The sequence below is a fragment of the Ambystoma mexicanum genome, chromosome 1p (genome assembly GCF_040938575.1).
Source record: "Ambystoma mexicanum isolate Mex_15411 chromosome 1p, UKY_AmexF1_1, whole genome shotgun sequence".
Taxonomy (NCBI): domain Eukaryota; kingdom Metazoa; phylum Chordata; class Amphibia; order Caudata; family Ambystomatidae; genus Ambystoma; species Ambystoma mexicanum.
The window spans coordinates 339,299,831-339,318,027 of NC_090921.1; positions in this window are offsets into that span (position 1 = coordinate 339,299,831).

Below are 18,197 nucleotides of genomic sequence, written 5' to 3' on the forward strand. Positions count from 1 at the left end.
TGCGTGGAGTAGCATCCTTGGTTCGTAGATACACGGCCTGTGTATCTGATCTGGACCGATCTGCTTTCCGATCTTGTAGTCGATGATCTAGTTGCACCACCAGGTTGATAAATTCACTACAGTCTCTAGGTGGATCAACCACCTGAGTCAAGACGTCCTTCAAGTCCCCTCGAAGGCCTCAGTGAAACAACGTGGTTCTCTTTGCTTCAGGCCACCTGGTTTCAGCCACTAACCTATTGAAGGTTGCTATGTATGTTAGTAGGTCCTGATTCCCCTGCCGGAGTGATAAGAGTTTGTTGTCTACAGCTTGTTCATAGGTGTGTCGAGCAAAGAGCTTTTCCATTTCCCTTTAGAAACCCCCAAAGTCACGTAGTAATGGATCATCATAGCTCACAAGCGGCACTGACCAGTCTGTTGCACTACCGCTCAGATATGACAAAATAAATGCTACTTGTGCCTGATCGTTAGGGAATGTGCCCGGTCTGCAGAGGAAATGAAGACGACATAAATGCAGCATACTTCTTGGGTCACCTGAAAATCTTTCTGGCAGTGCTAACGGTATTGCTCCGGGTAAGGTGATTTGTACTGGAGCGGCAGATGACGTGGTTGCCTGTGCCGGTGGATTATTCCCGGGTAATGGAGCTTGCCTGGCCTGTGATTACAGTAATTGCCTGCTGATTTCTTCGGTGCGATCCTTGATGACGATAAGATCCCTATGCAGGGTATTAGTCTCTTGCCTAGCCAAATGCACTTCGGCACGAAATTGTCCTAACAACTGGGCCAGTTGGTCCATTTCTGAAGTCTCCATGGCACCCAGGTTGATAATGTTATGGAGGCTTTGCGTTCTGTTACCCTCACCTGGTATCCACGGGGACCCCCTTATGCCCTGGTTGCCGGATTCACCCTGGACCCTTCCCAATTGCGGACGGTGCCTTCTATGGAGGTCGGGCCTGAAAACACAGGAGGACTGGATTTAGGAACAGATTTCGTTTCCTCCCACCAGCCCCCCTGGACTCGATCTGATGGCCCCCATGTCTGGTGTGCTCTCCGTACTGCCTTCTGTGCAGGGGCGCGCAGTTTTCTGCGGGTTAGAGTGACCGAGTTAACTTCACTGGTGCTAACCCATTCAAGTGTCTTTAAGGAGGTAAGTCTGGTTATAGCAGTCTTAAAATGTCCTTGCTTTCCTTTCTTGCTATTAATGTCTTTTCTTTATTTATTCCCCCTTAGGTGCATGGAGGTTCAGTGGATGCGCTGCTTGGATCAGGCTCCTGCCAGGATGATGGACGAAGGAGCGTATGATAGATGGTAGGTTAAGTGCGAAGTGCGGCGCAGTAATGTCTTTTCTTGCTAACCTGTATTCTTTATTCCTTTTCAGGTCGCGATGGTCTTTCTGGGCATGTGAAGATTTCCGGAGCGGAACCGGCCAAGAAATGCCCAGCCAGGTGAGGTTCTCGTGATTACTGCCGTAAATGCCATGAGTAACCTGTTTTAACGTTGTCCTTCTTTCTCTCTCCCTCCAGGTGCTTCGTTCCGGTGCGTGCGTGGTGTCCCGATGATGCTGCCGACTGGATGGTAGACTGCGAGCAGAAGGAAGACGGATACTCGACGGATGGAAAGTTGCAGGTACGCAGAGACTGCTAATGATGTTCTTTTGTCTCCTCTGCAGGTCCGCTGTTCAAGGATCGCCGGGTGCTGGTCTCTGGACACGATGAGCGTCACGCTGCTGGCTTCAGAATAACGCAAAGCACGTTCTGTAGCTTGGGTGTGGTTTATATAGCCTCCCCTAGTAAAGTAGTGCAGGTAAAGTAGTCCGGGCTGCCACACCCAAAACACAGCACCGCACAGTCTGGTTCTAGACTGTGCGGGTGCCTCCATGTTGACTGCAGGCCTCCAAGGAAAAAGTAGTCCCTTCAAGACAATGTCCCAACCTGAACATGAGCCTGGCGCCAAAGGAGCCAGGACTGACTCCAGGAGAGTCCATGATGATAATGCAAGGCCCTTCAGGCCCCAAGTGAACCCTGAGTCCTAGCCCTACCTGGCATGTGACCATGCCAGTGGGGTTTTGGGTCACGGGACGCGTGTCACAGAGTGTATCATCCTCCCTACAAGGATTGCCTTACCCTATGAGGCCTAACGTGGGGAGGAGAGCTGTTTCAGCCACATTATCATTTGAATACTGATTTTTTCTTTTACATACATTTCTTCTTTTTCACTTTTTTTGTACGAGAGATAGGACAGGAGTTAAGTTTTTGTTAGCATAGCCATTTTGATTTGACGGACTCCACTAGGACTGTTTTGTCTATCGTTTAATGGTCCAGACTACTCCCATATTAGTTATAGGGTAAAATAGGAGTTTCTCCATCCCCAACATTTTCAATAATGGTTTTACAAATTGTATCCATTGTGTAAGTGTCAATACTTGTGATACCATGCCTTCTCTACAGTGTCACACAGAGTGTCCCATAAGTACAGGCCTGTTTCTGGTAAGCAGGAGGAGGGGAAAATGCACAAAGATAAGCAGTTTGGGGCATCTGATAAAAACCTCCTCCCATAACGGCCACAAAAAGCATAGTAAGGGTAAGTCACATGAGAATGTTCAGAATAGTGGGAACCATCCTTCCAAGCATAGCTCTGGTTACCGTATGCCAGTCGATCTTGTGTAGCTTGTGGAGCAAGTGACCACGTGAAGCAGACCCCAGATGTAAAGTCAAAACCTTGGGGGTCTACTCTGTGAGTCTGGTCTTCCCCTCCTATGAGGATGAAAACATTGTCACAGGGGCATCCTTATCTGCCGACTCCTTCCCCAGAGGGATAGTGTCTGAAGTAGTCTCAGTATCCCTAGGTTCATGGGAGCCTAGAGTCTCAGAGGCCTATGCTAATATTCCAGATAATACCAAGCACTACTTTAAAGACAGTATGCTAATCAATGGAGTTGGCATTCCTGCCCTGAGGGATAGTCGGGCCAGCAGAACTGTAGTGAATTCCACTTTGTGAAAACCAAGAATAGTTTGCGAGAGCTCCCTTGATGCCCACCAAGTTAGCTGATGGCCCCCCTCTCAAGTTTCCAGTAATGCCTGTAAATCTAACCATTATTGGTACAGTAGTAAGGATACCTGTGAGTGTTCAGAGGCAGGTTTCTGCAAAGGGTCTGCTGGAAAATGACCTTAGAGACTTAGGTCCTGTGGGGGACACAGCAGAAAGACCATGAACACGGTGATAATCAAAGGCTGCCCTGGCCAAGTCCAAGGCTGAGCCCAAGGCTAAGGGAGTCATAAAAGTCAGAAGAGGGAAAGAGAATATTCCCCCTAACTCACAGAGGTGGAGGTAGTTGGCCAAGCACCTGAACCTGACGAGGAAGAGGTGCTGCCTGAGATTCTCAACCCACGTGACCATCCTGAACTCCAACGTTTATTGGTTGAATGTGGTCCTGATAGCAAAGAGTTTAGTAAGGGCCAACGTGAGCGCCCATCTCTAGAAGGCCTAAGGAGACCGGCCTGTTCTTAGCTTGAGGGTGAACCTCCTGAGAAACATAGGATTTATTGGGAAGATGGGCTCCTGTACAGTGAGCCCACAGAGTCTACTGAAGGTGACCATGTTTTCATCGATTTATCCTCTACAAACTAATAGCTTAGCTCAGAGGTATAATAGAACTCTCAAAGGCATGATTGGGTCTCTGGAAGAACCTCAAAGGAGAAACTGGTATCTCCTGTTGCCATGCTTCCTCTTTGCTTACAGAGAGGTACCTCAAGAGGTTGTTGGTTTCAGCCCTTTTGTGCTTCTTTTTGGTCACCCTGCTAGGGGACCACTGGCCATAGTCAAGGAAGTGCGGGAGCGCCCTACTCCTTCCATCACTACCAATGAGGTAGACTATGTGCTGGGGTTAAGGAAGAGAAAGGTCCTTCTAATGGCTTAGGCCAGTGATAAGCTGAAGGCAGGTCAGGCTCTGGTGAAACATTGGTATGACCAGAGGACATCACTTATTCACTTCACCCCATGACAAGAAGTCCTGATTATGAATCCTATAAGGCCTAGAGCCGTATAGGATAAATGGTCAGGCCCTTACACAGTTGTGGAGCGGCTTGGTGAGGTAAACTATTTAGTGGACCTTAGGAGGCTGAGTCAGGCCCCCAAAGTGTTCCACATAAATAGGCTGAAGTCTTTCATCCAGAGGGTTGAAATAGCAGCACTACTCTTGGCATCAGACAGAGAGGAAGAGGAATGCGAACCACTGCCTGACTTGTTCTAAGATAGCCCTTAAGATGGCTCCATTGAGGGTGTCAAAGTGGCCCCTCACCTGACTACTACCCAGCAAGAGGAAGTAAGAACTTTGCTTAGGCAGTTCTCCCCCTTGTTCTCACTGACTCCTGGTCTGACAACTTGGTGCCAACACAACATTGACACAGGGGACAGAGTACCTCCTGAACATAGGGGGTACAGGATGTCAGGCAGGGTGAGAACCTTCATCGAGACGGAGGTCAACAAGATGTTAGATCTTTGACTAATTGAACCCTCCAGGGTCCAGTCCTGTGGTTCTGGTGCCAAAGTCAGGTACCTCTGAACTGAGGTTCTGTGTGGACTACAGAGTTCTGAATGCTGTCACCAAGACAGATGCTCACCCTCTTGCCTAGAACTGATGAGCTGGTGGATAACTTGGGTGCCTCCAAGTACCTCAGCACATTTGACCTCACTGCAGGGTATTGGCAAATAGCCCTAGCAGAACATGCCAAGGAGAAGACAGCATTCTCAACCCGTGAGTGTCTTTACCAGTTCAGGGTAATGCCCTTCGGGTGAATGAATGCACCTGCTACTTTTGAAAGGCTTGTGAATCATGTCCCAAATGGTTTGGATGAATTATGCTTAGTATATCTGGATGGTATAGCAGTTTTCAATGCCACCTGGCAAGAACATGTGAAACACCTGGGAATAGTATTGCAGGCTCTTCAGAAGGCCCACTTCACTATAAATGCCAGCAAGTGCCAGATTGGACAAGGATCTGTGGTATACTTGGACATGAAGTAGGTGGATGAAGGATTCAGCCTCTACCCAGTTAATGTTAAAGGTAAAGGTATTTTGTACCATGTACCATCACCAACGGAATTGGTCCCCAGGTGCTCAGGCAGATCTGAAAACAAGAAGGCGGAGGGGGGGATTAATTGGGTGAAGAGGGAATAGGAAAGTGAGAAAGGTGATGCGCTGTTGGCAGCTTCAGTTCGGTTTTCACTGTGCTGAGCTTCGGTTTGATATCGGATCGATGTGAGTCCTTGTGTGCTGTTGGTGCAAGTTACGTGTTGTTTGTTTGTTGTTGCGGTGTGGTGAAGTGTGGGCGGTTTGCTGTGCGAGAAGGTGATTGTGTGGATTTGTGTGTGAGGTAAGTATGCAGAAATGTTAGCTTTTGGGTTAGTGGGATATATTTCTCTTAGTCCTTATAATTCTTGTTCTATGTATCCGGTTGTCCTATGGAGTAGGCATATTCTTTCTCTTTTTCTTACCTGTCCGTCTGATTGTTAGGAGTGATGGCATGGCAAGTTCCCAGCTGTGTTACTTCCGACCTCTGTGAACCAGATTGAGGCGTGCATTGTCCCCCACTCTGGTATGGGTGCTGTATTTTTACAATCACCCGCTCACTTCCTATCTATTTTCTGTCGATGATCCACTGCTGCCTGTGTTTACTTTGTAGGCCAAGGAGTTATTGACCTATCACCCTCACCCTTCCATCCCGACCTCTCTGTGATCATTCTTTGGTATGATTCTAGCTTATCTATCTTTCAATTAATAAGTTCATATGCTGTAGATTGTTCTTCCCTTACTTCAGTTGATGGCCGTTAGTTTAGGGAGATAGGGACGATCGGTTTCCTCTCTCAGCATTGTTTCAGCTGTGTATGTGCCCCCAAAGGCACTCTTTCTAGTTATGGTTGTGAAGAGCCAAGATTTGAGGAGTTTTCTGAATAGGATGTGATCTCTTGTTTTACGTATGTTCTTTAGTAGCTTGTTCCAGGTTTTTGGGGCGAGGTGAGAGAAAGAGCATGCTCCGAATTTTCTTTTGTTGTATGGTTTTGGTTCCAAATGGATGTCGCTGCTGCATCTGAGTGGCGTTGTTGGGCGGTGTACATTTATTCTTTCTCTTAGGAACTCTGTGCCTTGGCCGTGGATTGCTCTCTGCGTTATGTACATTAATTTGAACTTGATTTGCTGTTTTATTGGTAGCCAGTGTAGCGTTTTCAGTGCTGGTGTGATGTGTTCTCTTCGAGGTAGTTTGAGGAGTAATCTGGCCGTTGCATTTTGTATGCATTGGAGTTTTTTTAGAAGTTGTTTTGGCATGCTCAGATATAGGCTATTGGCGTAGTCTACTTTGGACATGACGAGAGCGATGATGGTTAGTGTTTTGTTGGTGAATGACAGGAATGGTAGGATCCTTTTTACTGCTCACAGGATAAAGAAGCATTTCTTCATTAGAGCGTTTACTTGTGGCTCTAGAGTAAGTTTGTTGTCCATCAGGACCCCCAGGTTTTTTACCCTGCTGGGTTCTGTAAAGAAAGCTACACACATTCGAAAAACTTCAACATCCGAAAGTGGTCCGAGCCTGACCCAGGGATACCCGGAGTATAAGCGTGGGGAAGGGAGCCCCCCTTGCAACTTTGTGTTGAACTTTATCGTGAGAGGTCTGAGCCCGACAGAGGGGGACTTACGAGAACTGTGTGATGAAAGGTCTGAGCCCGGCAGAGGGGGATCTTTATGAACATTTTGATTGAAACATTGTTTTTGAAGTTAGAGAAAGAAACTTTAACATGGAAGGCCAAGCGGGCCTCAATCCACGGTTTTGAACTGTGTACTGTGTTGGAAACCGAGCCAGAGTGTGTTATCCTGCCTACAAGGATCGCCTTACCCCATGAGGCCTAAAGTGGGGAGGGGAGCTGGTTCAGCCACATTATCATTTGAGCACTGATTTTTCCTTTTGTATACATTTCTCCTTTTACACACTTTTTGGACAAGAGATAGGGCAGGCATTAGAATCTTGTTAGCATAGGCCATTTTGATTTGACGGATTGTGTTGCAAACAGATGCTCACAGGATTAGGAGCAGTTCTATCACAAATATACGATGGATTAGAGCAACCCATCCTCTTCATTAGTCATAAACTCTTCCCACGCAAATATAACTACTCTGTGTTGGAATTAGAGACCCTTGACATCAAATGGGCAATCATCCATCTAAGGTACTATCTTCTAGTGAGAAAGTTCACACTTGTCACCGACCACTCACATTTAGTATGGATAAGTCAATGGAAGTACTCTAACCCCTGAGTCATGCAATGGTTCTTAGACCTGCACCTCTATTGCAGCCGGAATAAGAATTTCAACCTCATTAGGTTCAGTATTGTTATGTATTCCATTAATATTATAATGTGCCCAACATTTGTAGCACCATTATTAATCTTTTACCTAAAATGTGCTTCTTACGACACTGGTATGTGTCGAAATATCTAAACATATCTATGTTTAGTGATCGGCCCAAAATAGAATTTTAATACGCATATTTCAATTTAATCATCGATAATACTAAAGTTAAATATCCCTCACCTTTATGACAAATATCAATCACCATAGTCCTGCACTTATTTTTCGGCATTCTAATCAGTGGATTTTTACAATAATAGGCTCATAAGTCTCATACTGTGAACGCGTGACTATGAATGCATACAGGTACTTTTGATTTTGACTTTCACTTTTGTGTGTTGATCAACAACACGTCGAGGTATGTGGCACATGCAGAGACACAAGGTTTCTCCCCAGCATGCGCACGCCGTGTGTGATGCGCTGAACGCGTCACGCACACTCTTTTGTTCGGCAACATACACCATTGTTTTTAACTCATTCACGCTCTGGAAACCCACACGCACATAGAGATTGAGCCCTTGCTAGGATTCGCTGCCAACAGATAAGATTTACTGCAAAGCAGCATGCTTTCTTCTAATCCTCACTGATATTGGTTCTATATGTATAGGCAATATATAAAGACTATCTATTGGCTTCATTAGAATCACAACAGACGTTCAACAAGGGTTCTACATCACAACACCAGTTATGGGTTTACAACAAGAGGAATGGTGAGTGCTGGGAGTTTATCTTTTGGTTCACTTCACATAATTATATTTTTGTTAGTACATACTGGGAATAGTGCAATACCTTATTATGATTTTTTTTCAGAATTTTGATTAGACTGGAGCAGTTACTAACGTGATCCCATTGTGGCGAATACATTCAATCTATGCTAAGCATTCAACATTGGATGATTGGTGAGCTACCTTTACGGTCGAGTTATATTTACCACTTTTTACCACTGTGGCACTATCCTCTAGCCATACTCATTAGATGATTTGAGGGACACATGCAATCTGGGAAAATTCTCTGGAGTAAACAAGGATAAAACATTTTGGTTTATACTTCACCCTCAGTTGCATAGCACTTATTCAAACTGGGATGCTATGGGTCACTTTGTTTGATGAATAACGTTGCGCTGTCATCGCACAACTTTGCATTATACTCCAATGTTTTAATAACAAGTGAGAAACTTACTAGGGTATGTGCTTTTCTCATTTTGTTCTTCCAACAACCCTCAACGCTCCGTATACGATTGAAACAACCTTGGGGTATGTACACATCCTGTTACATTAATTTTATTTGTATTATTGTGAACAATGCACATAAACATTTTGGGAATCCTTGACAAAATATGCTTTTGTTATGTTAACTGTATGGCTTACAACTCACAAATAAAATGTTTGCCAATGTTGTTAATCATTGGATGATTTTGCCAGCCTTGAAAACGACGTTTGTCGAAACACGTGTCAGCTGATATCCTGTTTCAATAAAGACACTGTAGCACAAGGATATTAGTTGCATCTGAATTTTTATATAATATTAATATTAGTAATTTGTATAAAGTTTCAAACAATGGGCAGAGCGCATCATGCCAGTCACGCATTATTAAAACGGCATTCAAAGTATGGTTGCGGGGGAAATGTTGTCAACGACCACCAGGGATTGCGAGAGTTCCATCAAGAGTTGCAGAAGCTTGAGTTACAGCTAAAACAGATTGAGAATAATTATGGAATATCCAAAAATAGGGCACTGCTGGGGTTGATAAAAGGGAGCTTGTGAAGTTTCAGAAGTTGGCAGATAAGGAGGTCCAGTGCATGGCAAGGCCAGCAGAGGCACACAGGCATGATGAGGCAGGTAGGCCGGGACGCTTCCTGGCTGGGCTAATAAGGGGAGAAAGAGTGTGGCAACAGATAGCCGGAATTAAGGGGCGGGCCGGTGACAGGTTAACCTCAACTGAAGCAATAAACAGTGAGTTTTGTGGTATTTATACAGCCCATATGCGGATGCTGATACGTTGGTTGGCAGAAGAAGTACAGATAACCCTTGATCAACCTGTTACGGTGGAAGAAAAAGCTAACGCAATAGCGTCCCTGACACCAGGAAAGGATCCGGGATCGGACGGGTTCGGAATCGAACTATATAAGGATCTCAGGCCAATACTGGCACTGCGGTTGTGGGAGGAATCATTAGAGTCTGGCCAATTACTACCAACACTTTCCAAGGCTATAATCTCAATGGCCCTCATTACGACCCTGGCGCAAAGCGAAAAACGATGGCGGTAAACGATTACCGCCATCGTCTTCCGCTAGGGCCGATTACGACCCGTGACCGTAAACTACGATGTCATTAGCGGCATCGTAGCTAACGCTGCCGCTGACTGCGCCAAGGGCGCGCGCACGCGAACATCCACACCGTACTTAGCGCCATGGCGGAAAGGTACGCGAATGCCGACCCAAGCGGACATGCCCCTAACGCCATCACCCAGCCTGTTAAGTACCTTACCGCCATGGTGCTAATTACGCCATCGCGAACCAACCGTAAAGGGCCATGTAAAGTGAATGCAGCTGCCACAGGTGCACAGAAACAGCACAGGTGAAGGCAATACAGACTCAGGAAGTACAAAAAGAGCACACCCCACCCCTTCCCACACCCAGTCACACTCCACAATGATACCAATAGGACTAGCAATGTTGGGGCTGGAGGACCTGATAGCAATGCGAGTGCTACAACAGCAACTACAACAACAACAACAACAACAGGCTGCACAGAGGAGACGCAGGAGGAGAAGGAGGGCAAGGCAGGCCCAGCAAGCCCCACCAGCACAGCCAGTGCCACCACGCAGGCAGCCCCCAATCCCACGCATCAGACCCAGCCCATTCAACCTCACCGCTGAGCAGATCCACACCCTGTACCGACTGGACCGGGACACCATCACCACCATTGTGGACATGATACACAACAACATCGTCAGCATGATTGAAACACCCACTGCCACCCCCCCCCCACTGAAGGTAGTGTCCGTGCTCCACTTCCTGGCCACAGGCACCTACCAGCACACAGTGGGGCACTTGCATGGCATATCACAACCATTATTCTCGCGTACACTGATGCAAGTGCTCGATGCCCTCCTCAAGCACACAGATGACCACATCTCATTACCACGGTCTGCCCAGGAGATTGCCAACACCAAAGTGGGTTTCCATGCACTGGCCGGCATACCTGGTTGCATTGGTGCCATTGACTGCACCCATGTTGAAATGGTGGTCCCACATGCCATGGAGGTACCGTACCGCAACCGTAAACATTTCCACTCAATCAACGTGCAAATGGTCTGTGACTCCAACAGGATCATCACACATTGTTGTGCCAGATTCCCCGGATCAACCCATGATTCTATGGTCCTTCGGAACTCAACAATACCACGCTACATGGAGCGACATGCAGGCCCAAGATCCTACCTACTCGGTTAGTCTAATGTCATGAGCATGGAAATGCAAAGTGGGTGTTGAATGACGTACCAATGCATATTACATCTGGCAGATACAGGGGGGTGATGCATACGTCACATGGGTGCAACTAGCAGTAGCCAGATCATTCCCTGTGGCAGCACTGACGTCAACAGAGTAGTGTACAAATCATGCCTGACCTAATCATCCCAACATGTGAATGAAAGTGCATCCCAAAAACGACACAACCATTTGCAAGTGCATTGTGCAAATTGTGACCGCATTGACCCTAAAGAAAAACACCAACATGCACGTCACCATGCACCAACTACTGAAAGGCCTGTCCCCCACAACTGCGCACAAAGGAGGCACATGACAGACAGGGACATCAATGCACCACTACAAGACCCACAAACTGTCCCCATTGACACCAGTAATGCTCACTGGGGTCATAATGAGCCAGACATCAATGTTGCTATCATGTGAGCTTCAAGCTCACAGGACACGTGCAAGGTCACATGAATGACGGCCTGAACGGACACAGTGGATGGCCACTCACAAGGCAATCGTCCCCCCTGCATTGTGTTTTTGCATGCAAAACAGTACATGAGAGCCATGAACACATACTGGTTGCACAGTGTAAATCCATAACCACAACTCCAATTGGTGGACAGTAACAGTCAGAATCAAGGCATGGTTGTGCGTCATGTTCACATATCAATCTCGTTCCTGACACATCCTTTTCTCACATTTTACAGGTGATGCGGGCTATCCCCTGAAGAGGTGGCTCCTCACACCAGTGCGGAACCCATCGAACCAGCATGAGGAGGACTACAACCATGCCCATGCACGTACCCGTGTGGTGATAGAGCATGCTTTTGGCCTACTGAAGGCACGTTTCCGCTGCCTCAGCAGGTCTGGCGGGGCACTCCTGTATTGCCATGAGAAGGTTGCAAAGATCGTCATGGCATGTGTCATGCTACACAATATGTGCATCAGACGAAACGTGCCTCTGCCCCCTGACGCAGAACCACAACCACCTGATGATGGGGATGATGATGATGGGGATGGGGCAGCACCTCAGGGAGGCAGCGATGCACAGGAAGGCCATATAATGCGTCAGAATGAATTGACCGATACTTCTAGCACACACAGCGAGTGTGTGACATATGGATGGCACTTGGGGCACTGTGTGTGTCTGGTATGTCAACACTGTGGACTGTAAAACAATAAAGCACACATACGCAATGAGCAATGTCCACACTTTTCATTTGTGAGAAAAGAAAAAGTGTATTGTTCTTCTGAATAGGTATAACAGAACCCTCCCCCTCCCCCCTGAACACTCCAACACACCCAATTCCCCCCTCCCCCTCCCCCTGAACACTCCAACACACCCAATTCCCCCCTCCCCCTCCCCCCTGAACACTCCAACACACCCAATTCCCCCCTCCCCCTCCCCCTGAACACTCCAACACACCCAATTCCCCCCTCCCCCTCCCCCCTGAACACTCCAACACACCCAATTCCCCCCTCCCCCTCCCCCCTGAACACTCCAACACACCCAATTCCCCCCTCCCCCTCCCCCCTGAACACCCTGCAAACATGTGACAGTGCCCGTGGTGAAGTGTGTATAGTTTAGCACACTATTGACTGCCCCCTCTCCCGGAACCTGGGGCCCCCCTGCCTGTGCTCCTCAGGGTCCTGGATGACCTGCGGACGGGAGAGGCTTGTGCTGAACTTGCAGCTGAGGATGTACCGGGCTGCTCAGTACGGCATGTGTCCAGAATTGTCTGGATGAGCTGGCTCATCATCTGCCGCACTGCAGCAAGTTCGGTGCATATGTCCCTGCTGGCAGTTTGGATGGCAGCCCTGATGCCATCAGCACTCCTCTCCATGGCTGCACTGGCACTTCCACATTCTGCAACATGCTGTTTGAGGAGTGTGCCCAGTGCTTCCTGCCTGTTGGCAATCTGCTCCAGCGACAGCTGGAATTCTGGCCCAATGGAGGGTGCCAATGGGGGACCAATGGGACTACTTCCATCTTCCACAACTCCCACTGGGCTTGGAGTTGCTGGCCATGAATTAGCTGGCGATGGGCCCTGGGTGTCATCTCCATGATGGCTGATTGGGGATAGGTGTGGTGAGTGCAGTTGCGTGTTGTGGTCAAGTCCAGTGTCATCCTCCACATCACTGTCGGAGCAGGCAGCGATGGCTACAGTCTCCCCAACAGTACTGCTCCCTGCTGACACATTGCCCTCAGTGGGCAACAGTGGGTGTTGTTGGGCTGCAGGCACTGTCACGACCCCTTCCTCGGGGGACTTTGCTGCCCTGGCGTGGTTTCTGCCTGGGTCCAGCAGAGATGGATGCATGGTTCCCTTCTCCCACTTTCCTGGCCTTCTTGGCTGGGGTGCTGGTGCTGTCGTCCCTGCCAGTGTCCGATTGCGAGCTTGTGGTGGAGCAGAGGAGGGTGACTGTTATTGATGGTTCAGCGGACATTGAGCAGGCATTGTGAAGAGTGTAATGGATAGATGGTGGAGTTAGTAGCCCGTGACATACAGGTTGCCTCCCTTTAGGTTCGGTTTTGCATGCAGGTGTGTGTCTGCCTACTGTACAGTGTACATGCTGCATGTGCGCAGGGTGTGGCTCATCTGCTGATGTGTTGCGTCTGCCACATTGTGATTGTCACGTGCAAGTGTATCAGGGTGTCTTGCAAGGCTGGATATGAGGCACCTACCTGTGTCCCCAGATCTCGGGGCCCCTCTCTCCATCTCGCCGACACCTTCGATGCACTCAATGCCAATCAGAGAGGCACATGTCTCCTCCCATGGCTGCATCTTCAGTGGGGAGTCTGCTTCCCCGCCAGTTCCCAGGGCCAGGTTACGGTTGGCAGACATAATGCCCCGGACCCTGATCCGCAGGTCGTCCCATCTCTTGCGGCACCGTTTGGAGGTGCGTGGGGTGGTTCCAACAGCACTGACACGTTGTGCCACAAGTTCCCACACCTCCTTTTTGCGGCCTATGGCTGTCCGGGTCATCTCAGTGGAGAAGACAACATCGGCCTTCTCCTGGAGCGTGTCTGCAAGCATTTGCAGTTCCTCTCGACTGAAGCGCTCCTGCCGCTGCCTGTCACATGCCTTCTTGACAACTTTAGGCATGGTTGGCTGAGGAAATGGGTGGGTTATGGGAATGTCAGGGTTTGAGGGTTGGTTGTGGTGTGGTTAGGTAGGATGGCAATGGATTGTGTTTTTTAAGATGGCCGCTGTGCTGTTTCCCGTTCCGCCGCGATTACGCTATTTCCGGTTCCGCCTAATTGCGGTCACCGCTAATTACGGTGACCGCTGACTACGGTCGGCGCAATGATGGGTGGCGGTAGGTCACCCTGCGCTGTTAACGAGGGCGGTAAGGGCTGTTTACGGCATGGCGTAGTTTACGTTAACGCCATGGCGTAATGCTCGTGCGCGATGGGTCGTAATATGGCGCTCTTATCGCCATCGGACCATGGCGTTAACGCTCATTACGCCATGGCGGTAATTTCGATAATTTACCGCCTGGGTCGTAATGAGGCCCAATATTGCTGAAACCAGGCAGACCACCACATGAAATGGCCTTGTATAGGCAGCTGTCATTGATTAATGGTGATGCAAAGGTGTTTGCAAGGGTGTTGGCCACTCAATTATTGCAATACATGTCTCTGCTGGTACATCCAGACCTTTCTGGATTTATTCCAGAACGATCCACTGCGCTCAATTTGTGAATACTTTTCTGTATTATATTGCAAATAAATCTAAAGGCCATGGTGGACGTGGCTTCCCTGGATGCCGAAAAAGCCTTTGATTCAGTGCCATGGAAATTCTTGTTTGGGGTTGTGTGGCATTTGAGATTTGGGTTTATTTTATAAATTGCATGCAGCTATTTCTTTTCATTTTTTTATTGAGTTAGCTGATGTTACTCAACCTTTTCAAATAAACAATCACATTAATGTTAACACATTTAAAAACAACACATTTGTACAGTAATCAATGTAACATATATATGTAATACCACACATAAATAGTAAAATTAGGCATTTGTATTTCACCAACCTACTTGAAATTAGTTCATATTAAAATAAAGTCAATAAAATTAATTATGCCTACCCGCTCATAGAAAAGTACTAGCGTGCAACACAGTTTCATCTCAGATCAGAATAACATGCTGATGCTTTCACTTCATGAATTATTCATAATCTCAAAGCATCAGATTCTGCTGGATCTGCGCTCATAGCAACTACTTAGCTAGACATTCATTCTGATTTATCAAATTCAAAGCATTCATAAAATTGACTGTCGCTATGCGAATACTCATAACCTTAGTAGCCACAATCGCTATCCACCTGTTTTCAGGATTCATATTACCAAAATAAGCCATGTGTTTCACAAAGTGTGTCTTCCTCATCACCGTGAGGGACTGATACTCTGCTATTAGATGTTCTAATGTTTCCTTAGTTGACAGGCCACAACAAAAACAACAATAATTGTCTTTAGGTTTGATGAACTTCCTTCGAGCTAATACATCTCGAGTTGGCCACAAATTTAAATGCAGACGTAATATTGCACTTCTCATATGCGGTGTTGAAGCCCTGCACAGATATGATTCAATATCCCTGAATTTTTTTGTACCAAACCAGAGGTTATTAAAATCTTTATATGTGAGGCATTGTGTTCTTGTTTCGATCCAATCCATCATATAAATCTTAACCTTGGCTCTGTCCGGGTTTGAAATAAGAGTGTCAATTGTTATATCTGCATTTGCCAAAACTCCGAAAATATGTTTAGTCCAGTATTGTACAAATTCATGTGATGAGGACAGCATATAATTTGACAAAATTGACCAAACGGAACCATTCTTTGCAGAAATTAAACATTTCCAAAATAGGGCACACAAACGCCAAATACACATTGCCACTAGGGAAGTGAGCCCCAACTCATAACACAGCCATGGTCCTGGAGTACATTGTGGAAGCTGGAGAACAAGTCTACAAAATTTGGCCTCTAATTTATTGAAATAGGTCATCGAGATTATTTTTTTAGTCTCCAAACCATATAAAATCGTGGGCATTACATTCTGAATCCAATGCATTATGGCAGATTTGATTGAAAATTTGCCATATTTATAAAGGATTAACCTTGTCTGCGATATGGCTGTAGATAATTTATGCTCAATTATTCTCAATTGTGAGTTGCCAGATGGCATCCCATCGAAGACCAGGCCCAAGTAGACATAATTTGGCACAATCTCTATGCTGGTTTTCTCAATCTTCCAGTCCATCCTACTTCTGTTTGTATTTCTTGGTGCATGAAGCACAATTTGGTTTTTTTTCAGATTAACAACCAACTCATTCTGGTCAAGATAAGCACTTAGTGCTGTTAGTAAATGTTGTAGTCCTGTTGGAGTCTTGGTGACTAGCACCAAATCATCTGCACACCACAATGCCTTATTTTCACTTCCATTCATTCTCGGAGAGTCTGCACACACATTTACAAAAGCTTGTTTTACATCATGAATGAAAAGGTTGAAGAGGGCTGAAGCAAGGATACATCCCTGCTTCATCCCTCTTGCTGTTGGAATAGCGGATGACAGAAAACCCACCATTGAAAACCTTATCTGTATTGATGTGGCTGAGTGTAAGGCATATATGATGTCACAAAGCGATGCCGGACACCCTGCCTTTACCAATTTTGTCATAAGTTTTGTTCTTAAAACCGAATCGAAAGCAGATTGTAAATCAACAAACGCAAAGTAAATTGGTTGTTTTGATGTGTGTGCCTTAAGGACAAGAAGGTTTACTGCAGTCCCCATTCCCGCAACAAACCCAGTGTGATTTGGATCCCGCTGATTCGATGTACGAGTCCATGAGTTAAAGTCTCTCAGTACTAATCGTGAGAAGATTTTGCCTGGAGCATCGAGCAATGCAATTGGACGATAACTCGTAGCCTCTCCCCGATCGCCCTTTTTAAAAATCGGTACAATCAGCGAAGAACGCTATGACATTGGGAGATTGCGAGCACTTAGGATTTTTTGAAAGACATTATTGAGTATGGATGTCCAGTGTTTTGGGTTCTGTTTAAACTTGTAATTATTCAACCCATCGGGGGCTGCTGTCCGTGACGAGGAGGACTTGTGTATAAACTCCTCCACTATTTCCTCTGAGCACTCTAGAACCCAGCATGAAACTGTTTTACTTTCATATTTATACTGTACAAAGTTCTCATCAGCATATAAACAAGTGAAAAAGTGTGCCAACCATTGTGGTTCCGACACACCATTTAATTGGGTGCCCACTTGGCTCTGTGAAGTGCATTTACTAAGCAATTCCCAAACTTGTGCAAGAGTTTTTGTTAAGCAAGGCAGAAATAAAAGACTCGCTATCAGCTTCAAACATCCTAGCTTTCCTTACCCATGTCCAATTGCGATACCTACATTTGGCAGATCTAATTGCTTGATCTCGTTCTTCAGCAGGCAATTTACGAAGAGCTCTAATTTCTCTCCTGTGAGCAGCTCCTGTCCGCTGGAGAACAAGATCAAAGCTATGAGTGTGGTTAAAACCTTGTGCACCATTATTGACATATATGTTTTTAAATGTGGCTAAGGTGTCTACATAGGACCTAAAGTTACTCAACAACTGCTGTTTCTTTAGGTTGTCATTCAATATTGATAGGTTGCAGTCCAACCACCTAAATCGCGTTTTGGCATTATTGATGGCTTGCACCTGACGTGACTATGCTTGTTTATGTTTACTGCCCACATCATAATCAACCCAAGGTCAAAATAGAGTTAGGAGGTGATGATCACTGAAAGTCTGCTGCACCACTTCAAATTTTTTTTGCAATAGTAAATAAAGTGTCACTCATGTAGATATAATCAATAGTGGACTTTGACCCACCTCGCTCCCAGATATGGTGGGATGGAATGTCTCTTGGGACCGACCAATTTGCCATTCTTAGGTATCTGTCTCCCATGAAATGAATCCACCTCAATGTGGCTTGTGATTGTCTTCTTATTTTCAAATCGACACAGTTGAGATTTATATCACCAACCAAACGTATTGCTGTTATATCATTAGCTTTAGCTATCAATTCCAGAACGCTAGACAAATCATTGTAAAAGGCATCATCTGAAATGCCTGCAGGATTTGAATATATATTGATTATAGCTAAATATTGATTTGAGTAGGAGATCCTAACCAATTGGACAAAATTATTAGGAGACGTCCATGGGTAGATTTTCTGCCCCTTGCTGATTTTTACAGCAACCAGCAAACCGGATGTCGGCCGCCCTTTTGTTGCTGGGATAGCTGGTAGCAGCACAACTTCATGGTCATCCCACACCGGCA